The 8,990-nt window shown below is 40.0% G+C and overlaps 1 pseudogene; it reads left to right on the top strand.

Moving 5' to 3' along the window:
* The first annotated feature begins 4,827 nt into the window (after positions 1-4,827).
* On the top strand, positions 4,828-6,270 carry LOC117023149 (zinc finger protein 639-like; annotated as a pseudogene).
* The last annotated feature ends 2,720 nt before the right edge of the window (positions 6,271-8,990 follow it).

Below are 8,990 nucleotides of genomic sequence, written 5' to 3'. Positions count from 1 at the left end.
TTATAGTTCTGGAGGCTGAGAAGTCCAAGATCAAGTCCCTGGTAGATTCAGTGTCTGCTGAGAGCCTGCTTCCTGGATCACAAACAGCCATCTTCTCACTGTCCTCACGTGGTGCAAGGGACAGTGAAGTTCTCCAGAATTTTTTTTACAAGGACACTAATCCTATTCATGAGGGCTCTACCCTCATGACCTAATCACCTCCTAATCCCAAAGTTCCCACCTAATACCATCATTTTGTGGTGTGGTTTCAACATATGAGTGTTGGAAGGGATACAAACATTCAGTCTACGGCACCTGTCAACCCACAGAATCATGACGAGTAATAAATAATTCTTGTTTGAAGCCACTAAGCTTTGGGATGAGATGTAACACGACAATAGATACCTGAAACACACAGATAATCTTCACAGAAACTCTATAAGGTAATTGCTAATATTATTCTCATCATAAGAAAACAAATGCTCAGTGAGTTTTAATAACTTGTCCAAAGTCACAGAGTTCAGAAGTGGTAAAACCAGAAATTAAAATCCAGATTGGTTCTGGAGCCTAACTCCTAAGTATTACATCACAGAGTTTCTGATGGCTAATCTGCACCCTAAGATAAAAAATAAACTATAAAATCCAGTACAGAGTCAAAAAGATATAGAAAAAATGTATTCAGAACATGAAGGAACAAATGCCTTCCCTCGAACATTTTTGTCTCCAAACACTGTCTCCGGGTGACAAAAATGCTATAGGGTTTTTACTCAGAAAATTCTTTGTCATAAACAGCCTTATTAGTATTCACCCCAGGAAATGCTAGAGTGCAAGGAAACACAGAGACTTTTACAAAAAATAACCACCCTCCCAGGGAGAGTAAAAGGAGGAAAAATATTAATTAGAACCAAGTACGAACATTAACATGTGGTCTCCCTGGGTTATCATGGTTCAGGAGGAAGAAGCCTTTGAAAAAAGATTAAAAATCAATAGCATAGGGAATAGAGTCAATGGAAGTGTAATAGATATATACGATGTCAGAGGGGCAATAGATTGGGGGAGGGGAGTTATCACTTTGTGAGGGGTAAAATGTCTAACTATTGCATTGGTTTGTACACCTGAAACTTAAAAAAAAAAATCAATGACAGAGAAGTTGTGCAACATCCCTAGACATTAGATGATGAGACAAGTAAAGAGTTAGCAGGAGCGGGCTTGTGAGCTGGCAGGATGGGACAGGCAAAGAGTTAACAGGAGCGAGCTTGTAAGCTGGCGGAAGCCAGCTTAAACTTAACTGCTTGGCTCTGACTCCCCTGGCTAGTACTGCACCTGCAAGCTGACAAGCACCTTACATCCATCAAAGGCAGAAACACAACAGTTCCCAATTGCAATGGCAACTCCCTGCAAGCTGACATCCATCATAGACGGAAACAGGATAGGTCCCAGGAGAAGACAATTGTAATGGCAGCCCCCCTGCAAGCTGAGAAGCACCCTACATGCTGCCTGGAAAAATATAAAACCCCGACACTCATCTGTGCAGCTGTCTCCATCAGACTCTGCCCTGGCAAACTTTTTCCAGTATCTCTCTTACCCAAATATCTCTGCAGCTGTCTCCATCAGACTGCCCTGGGAAACTTCTGCCAGTATCTCTCTCTTACCCCTCTGTTTCCTCAGCTCTCCCTCTCAGACTATTTTGGCAAAACTTCTGCCAGTTCCAAACAGAACTCTCTCTCTCTCTCTTTTTAACTTTCAAAAAAATCTTTTCTTACTCTTGTAGAGTCTCGTAAATGTTTTTACATTCTGTGAACGACCAGGGGTTAATTCTACACCAAAACATTAGAGAAATGCAAATTAAGATTAAAATGAGATGTAACCACATACCTATTAGAACAGCTAAAATAAAAAATAGTGACAGTGCCAAATGCTAGTGAGGATGTCGAGCAACTGGATCTCTCATACATTGCTTGTGCAAATGTAAAATGGACAGCTATCGTTTGCCAGTTTCTTTTAAACCTAATTATGCACTACCATACAACCCAGCAATCACACTTCTAAGCATTTATCGCAGAGAAGTGAAAATGCATATCTACACAAAAACTTGCACATGAATTTTCACAGCAGCTTTATTTGTAACAGCCAAAATCTGGAAACAACCAAACTGTCCTTCGGTGGACGAATGGTTCAATAAACTGTGGTACATCCACTGCATGGAATACTAATCAGCAATAAATAGGATCGAAATATCGAAACACACAACTTGGATGAATCTCAAGAGCATTATGCTAAGTGAAAAATGCCACCCTGAAGAGGTAAAAAAAAAAAAAAAAAAAAAGTCACACGCTGCATAACTCCACTAGTACAACATTCTTGTTGTGACAAAACCGCAGTGATGGAAAACAGATTAGTTAGTGGTTGCCAGGGATGAAGGATTGTAGGGAGGAGAGGGGTTTGTGTGACTATAAAGAGGTAACAAAAGGGACATCTTTGTGATAATGGAATGGTTCGAGGTCTTGCTTGTGGTGGTAGTTACCCTAATCTGCATGAGATATAATAGCATAGAACTATATACACACAGTGCCAATTTTCTGCTTTTGATATTGCACTATAGTCATACAAGGTGTAACCATTGGGGTAAACTGGGAGATGGATACATGGGCCTCTGTGTACTATTTTTGAAACTTCTTATAAATTGATAATTATTTCAAAACTAAAAGGTTAAAAAAATTACAACATAAAATATAACTCAATAAAGTCAATTTTAAAACTGAGAGGAAATCAAATAAATTAATCTCTTACTGAATGTAACATCTTGTTTATCCTTACTTCTATTTTCCCTGGTTCTAATTCTTTGATCTTGTTTATATTCTATCGTATATGTTCTGATTGTAGCCAACAAAAGAACTTTGTGGAATACGGCATGAATAAACCAGTAAATATTACTTTGCATTTAACCAACAATTGTGAAGCACTTACTTTCTGCCAGGCAATGTGCTAGGCACTATGGATATGACTAATACCTGAACTCGTGCTCAGGTTTGCCTCAACACATCCCACCACCTCCACCTCATGCTTTCCCCCTCTCCATACACAGTCCCTAACCTAGTTCTCTCCCATACTTCACTGCTTGTTCTTGTATCTTTCATCAAAACTTAAATTGTATTTCTTAGAGGAAAAGAAGGCAGGAAACAGAACCCTTTGGTTCCCACCAGAGAACATGAAAGCTCAGGACGAAGAAGTGGTAGAAGGAAATGGCTGCAGAGGCAGCCAACATAGACAGAGTGTGTGGAGAAGGGTGGGTGGAGGTGTGCCCCAAGTAAAGGAGTCCCATGAACTATTCTGTGGTGCCAGATTCAAGGCTGTTTATTCTGACCCACACCCACTCTGACAATGCAAATTCATACCATTATTCCCAGGAAGGATTCATGTAAATCTAACACCAAGACTGGAAAAAAAAATAGTTCAAACAGTAGTGGTATCTTCATAAATATGAAAGATATTTTTTTTGTTAGTGACATGGTATTCTATAAAGATCACTGTGAATGCAGATCTTAGAGTAGTTACTCAGGTAGAGTGATCAATGGCCACTATTCCACGCCCCTGGACATGGGTGATCATAGATGAACAGGCAATGTCCAAGAATCTACATCAGTTATTGCTTTTTTTTTTTTTAAGTCTGAGACTCTCAAACACCAGAAAACATTTATTAAACATAGGCACGTTCAGCACTGTGGTACACTCAGAACCACAGAGATGGAATCACCCCTTCTCCTGTGCTCACATGTGCCCTTATGAAGTACAAGTAAGTTCCCTTCTAAAACTTTTTTTTCTTGTTTCAATCCTGTCTTGAACACTCTTGAACATGGTGAAGTTTGTGATTCTTTTTCCTCAATGTATAATCTCATCAAGGACATTCTTAGTGTACCTAGGATGAAGGCACAGAACATGTACTGTCCCTACCAAAGAAAGAGCAGTCCAGCCTGTTAGCGCCCCCAAAAAGAACCTAGCTTGGCATTAAATGAGCCTCTTACTTACTGAGATTTCAAAAAATTGTCAGTATAAATCTTGACTCAAGAATAAGATGGCATGAGGAAGATGGAATTCAAGTTGCACAACCACAATAGACTAAGTCCAACTCGCCCAGATATACATACTCCGAGCACTTAGCTTGGTGTCAGGTACATACCTATTGCTCAATATTTTTTAATTAAATTGAAAACAGACAAGATGGCTTGTCAGAAGAATTCCCTCCTGACTTAAGGCACCTCTGAAACAAACAGAAATATTATACATCTGATCCCAAAAGTATGTGGGAAACAATCCTGATTTCAATTTCTCCACCATACGCATAGATTTCAAAATCTTTCTCTCTATCGCAAGCGCCAGATCCACACTTTTAAAGGCCTACTAGATGATGCCACCTGGATCTGGCTGGAGCCTCCCAATGAATATGTTTAAATCAAGTCAACCCCCAAATCTTCCTAGTCTCCTGAGCTAGACCAGTGGTTCTATGAAACAAGCACCTAACAGATCATGGAGTCAGTAGGTTATCAAAGGTAGGTTAATGGAGTCGGTCAACCCCAGGAGCATGGGTAAGAGCATGCATTGTCTGTAGACAATTTAAAAACAATAATAAACAGCCTGGCAGAGAGCCAAGGAACGCTAGGGCCAGAGCAGTGCTACCCCGTGGTGAGCGTGTGGCGGGGGTGGGGCAGTGCAGCCCCTCCACCCACACTCTGGCCCCGCCGGGGTGGTGGGGTAGGGTCCCGGGGACCGGCATTTTTTACCATCTGTGAAAACTTCCCTGTAATTCATTTTTCCTCTCCCATATTAAGAATAAAACCAAATTGAAAAGATATGCATGAGTATCCTAAAAAAAAGAAAAAGGAAGATTTTTACACCCTTCTGGTTATTCAGATTCCTTTAGTATAAACAGAAGTGCAGATGGATTCAATGGAATTTTTTTTCTGATTGATACAGTATCTGTTGTATGAGACAACCAGACTTAAAATATTTTGACGACAAAGATAATGATTCTGATACAGAGACATCAAATGACTTGCCAAAATTTAGATGGAATCAAGGCCAGAAACAGAAATCAGAACTATCTGTTTCCCACTCCCACACTTAGAATTCTAGACCACACTGCCTTGTCTACGGAAAAATCTGCTGATACTGAAATCTGTAATGAAGAATGTGACTCACCTGAATCAGTCCACCAACAAACTCAAGAGGAGAGTCCTATAGAAGCTCACACTGCTGAAGATGTTCCGACTGCTGCAAAAGTGCATGCAGTTTCTGAAGATTATGATAGAGACAGAAAACAATACCTCTCTGAGTCTCCAAGACCAAACTAATGAAGAGCCACCGGCTAAACTGTGAGATTCTTGACAAGAGCCAAGCTTTGAATGCCCAGCAGAAATGGCCTTTACTAATAGCAGCAGTCTCTATAAATGTGAACTTTGCGAGTTCAACAGCAAATATCTTTCTGATTTAAAGCAGCATATGATCCTGAAGCATAAGTGTACTGATTCAAATTTGTGTCGCGTATGCGAGGAAAAGTTTCTCTGCCAACCTGCTTCTGATCAAACACGTCCAACTGCATGAAGAGGATCCCTACGTTTGTATATACTGTGGTTATAAGACAGTAATTTTTGAGAACCCCAGCCAGCCCATTGCAGATACCCATTTTAGTCATCACCTTTATTGGTGTGAGCAGTGCGATGTACAATTCTCAAGCAGTGAACTCTACCTACATTTCCAGCAGCACAGCTGTGATGAACAGTACTTGTGTCAGCTATGTGAACTTGAAACAAATGGTCTGGAAGATTTGCATAGCCATGCGGTAAATGAACATGCATGTAAATTAATAGAGTGACAAGTATAACAATAGAGAACATGGGACAGTACAGCCTCTTGAGCAAAATTACCATTGACAAATGTAAAAACTTCTTTGTGTGCCAAGTATGTGGTTTTCAGAGTAGACTTCATACAGATGTTAACAGGCATGTTGCCATTGAACATACTAAAGTGTTTCCTCATGTTTGTGATGACTGTGGGAAATGCTTTTCAAGTATGCTAGAATATTGCAAATATTTAAATTCACATTTATGTGAAAGGATTTTTTAATGTCAATACTGTCAATACTCAACAGGATAAATTGAAGATCTTAAAATTCATCTAGACTTCAAGCATTCAGCTGACTTACCTCATAAATGTAGTGACTGCTTGATGAGGTTTGGAAATTAAAGGGAATTATTACGTCATCTTCCAATCCATGAGACAGTTTATTCTCTTTAACTTCCATAATGTTAATGTAAAATAATAAATATGACATTTTGGAAAAATTAAATTAAAATAATAAAACTGTCTAACGATCAGTCAGCATTTAATTATCACTACGCACCAGCAATTCTGAACAATGTCAGCAATAAAACACTTCTCAAAAAAATATATACTATGGGTCCAAGTTTCAAACAATTGCTGTGGCTACTTTTGAGTTTGAAGAACATTTATTTAAGTTGGACATTTTTATTACTTACCCTTTAATAAACTGTATTTTTCATGGAATTTAACTCCAAGAACTCCTAGTTACACAACTGCCTTCAGACACAAGCAGACTCAGTAGCTATTCCCATTCATTTAGAGAGTAAGTTTGCATAGATCTGGAATCATTCCAGATTACTTCAGGTGTCAGTCATGTCTCCAGCCTCTGTAGGCCTACATTTAAACAGTACATTCGAGATAAACAATGACAGCATACTGACAGTGTCTTAGCTTGGGCTGCCATAACAAAATACCATGGGTGGCTTGAGAAACTGAAATTTATTTTCTCACAGTTCTGGAGGCTGGAAATCTGAGGTCATGGTCCATTTATAGTGAGGGCTTTCTTCCTGGCTTACAGATGACAGCCTCTCACTGTGTCCTCATATGTCAGAGACAGATGATGAGCTCTTTGGCCTCTCTTTTTATATGGACCCTAATCCCATCATGAGGGCCCCCCCGCAGGGGTCCAATATGCTATATACTACTGCACGGAGTAATTCCAAAGAGTCTAGAAATCTGTATAAACACCAAATATTATCTGCAAGCTGAATAAACAGAACGCACATTATATACGTAAACACACAATATGTGTGATTATACAGATGGATATGGAAATTCTACAGAACCCTGCCGTATCTTAACTGACCTTGGCTTACTCTTTTCTACAGGTAGGGACAAGCACGAATTATTTAGAATACTTCAAAGGTTTTGCACAGTATCACTCAATCTCCTTCCCCCACCTAATTTCCTGCCATTCTCATCCCAGAAACCTGATCACATGGGTGCATTTATACCCTCATTAACTTTCTCCTGTCTGCCACTCAGTGCTATTTCTGTTTCGTTCCTCCCCAACTTCTTCACAACTGCTTTTTCATAAAGATCTAATTCAAATGACCCTCTAGGAAAGTCTCCCTTGAGATAACATGATCTACTTAGTTCCCTTTGTTATGCTTAAGAGCGTTTGTTTCTATCTGCATTTCAGTATCACTTATTATAATTGTGTGAAATGGTTAAACAATAAACTCTGAACAAGAGAATTTTACTTTTACTCAGGAAAAATGAGTGCATTTCTCCATAATAGGGAAACAATCTTCATCTTGGACCCTGAATCTGTTAGTGTCTGTAGTACACACCCTCCAGGGTGGCCTTAAGATTCCTGTCTCCTTAGTATGCATTCCTTTGTAGAATTCCCTCCTCTTGAGTTCAGGGCAAATCGGTGACTTGCTTATGACAACAGAACATGACTATCGGTTATCACTCACATGATTATGTTGCATTAAATGGCAAAGGTGACTGGATTTTGTACATGCAGTTAAGGCCCCCCATCCCTAAGTAGTTGACTCTGAGTTAATCAAAAGCAGTATTATCCTGAGTGGGCCTGACTTAATCAGGTGAGTCCTTTAAAAGAGGGTGCGGAGGACACAGACTCAAAGCAGGCAGAGACTCTCTCTGGTGCTGGCTGTTGGAATCAAGCTACCATGAATTCTACAGCCTCAAGGAAATGAATTCTGCAAACAACTGAAAGAGCTTGGAAGCAGGTCCTTCCCTAGTCAAGCCAGGAGAGAAAAACACACGGCCCCTTGATTTCAGCCATGTGAGACCTGGAGCAGAGGGCCTAACTAAGCTGTGTCTGGACTTCTGACCTAGAGAAAATGTGATAATAAATGAAAGCGTTTTAAGCTGCTAATTGTATGGCAATTTGTTACAAAGCAATAGAAAACTAACACAGTGGTTTTGCACATAAAGCAATCTCTGACTCAAACTGGCTTAACAAGCAAGGAAATTTATTTTCTCATATAACAGGAAATCCAGAAGTACTTCAGACTTCAAATTGGTTTGTGCAGCAGCTCAATTCTGTCATCAAAGATCCAGACTCTTTGCATCTCACCACTCTGCTATCCTAGTGGGTAGTTGATCCTCGGGGTAGTTGCAACATGGCTCCAGCAGTCACAGGTGTCACTTTCAGAAACATCCAGAGGATAAAAGAGAGTGTTAATTTATAAGGCATTCTCATGAAGAACGAGGAAACTTTTCCCAGAAGCTCCTCTGCAGATTTCCCTTCATGTCTCATTGTCCAGAGTCACACATCCATTTTATTATAAATCAGTTACTGACCCGGAGAAAAGGATTACCTCAGATGAGTTCCAACCCCAACCTGGCTGCCCCTGAGGCAAATGGGCACGGAGGCAGCTAGATACTGAAACGAAATCAGGATTCTGTTAAGGAAGAAAGGGGAGAAATTACCAACATGTCCACTATAAATCCCAATCAAAGAGTTACTCTACTAAGAAGACAAAAACGTATGAAACCTCTGGCCTATCAACACTGGCAGAATAAAAAGATGAATGGCACCCGATGACCCAGCAGCCCATTGATCTGCCATTGTTCTCATTACCCTCATGAAATGATGACTGACATGGTTACAGATGAGAGAACTAAAACAAGGTGAACCAAAGGCAGCTTCTTTTCCACAC

This window comes from Rhinolophus ferrumequinum, chromosome 6 (genome assembly GCF_004115265.2).
Source record: "Rhinolophus ferrumequinum isolate MPI-CBG mRhiFer1 chromosome 6, mRhiFer1_v1.p, whole genome shotgun sequence".
NCBI classification, from domain to species: domain Eukaryota; kingdom Metazoa; phylum Chordata; class Mammalia; order Chiroptera; family Rhinolophidae; genus Rhinolophus; species Rhinolophus ferrumequinum.
Note: the sequence above shows the minus strand (reverse complement) of the source record. Positions and strands in the feature narration are given on the sequence as shown.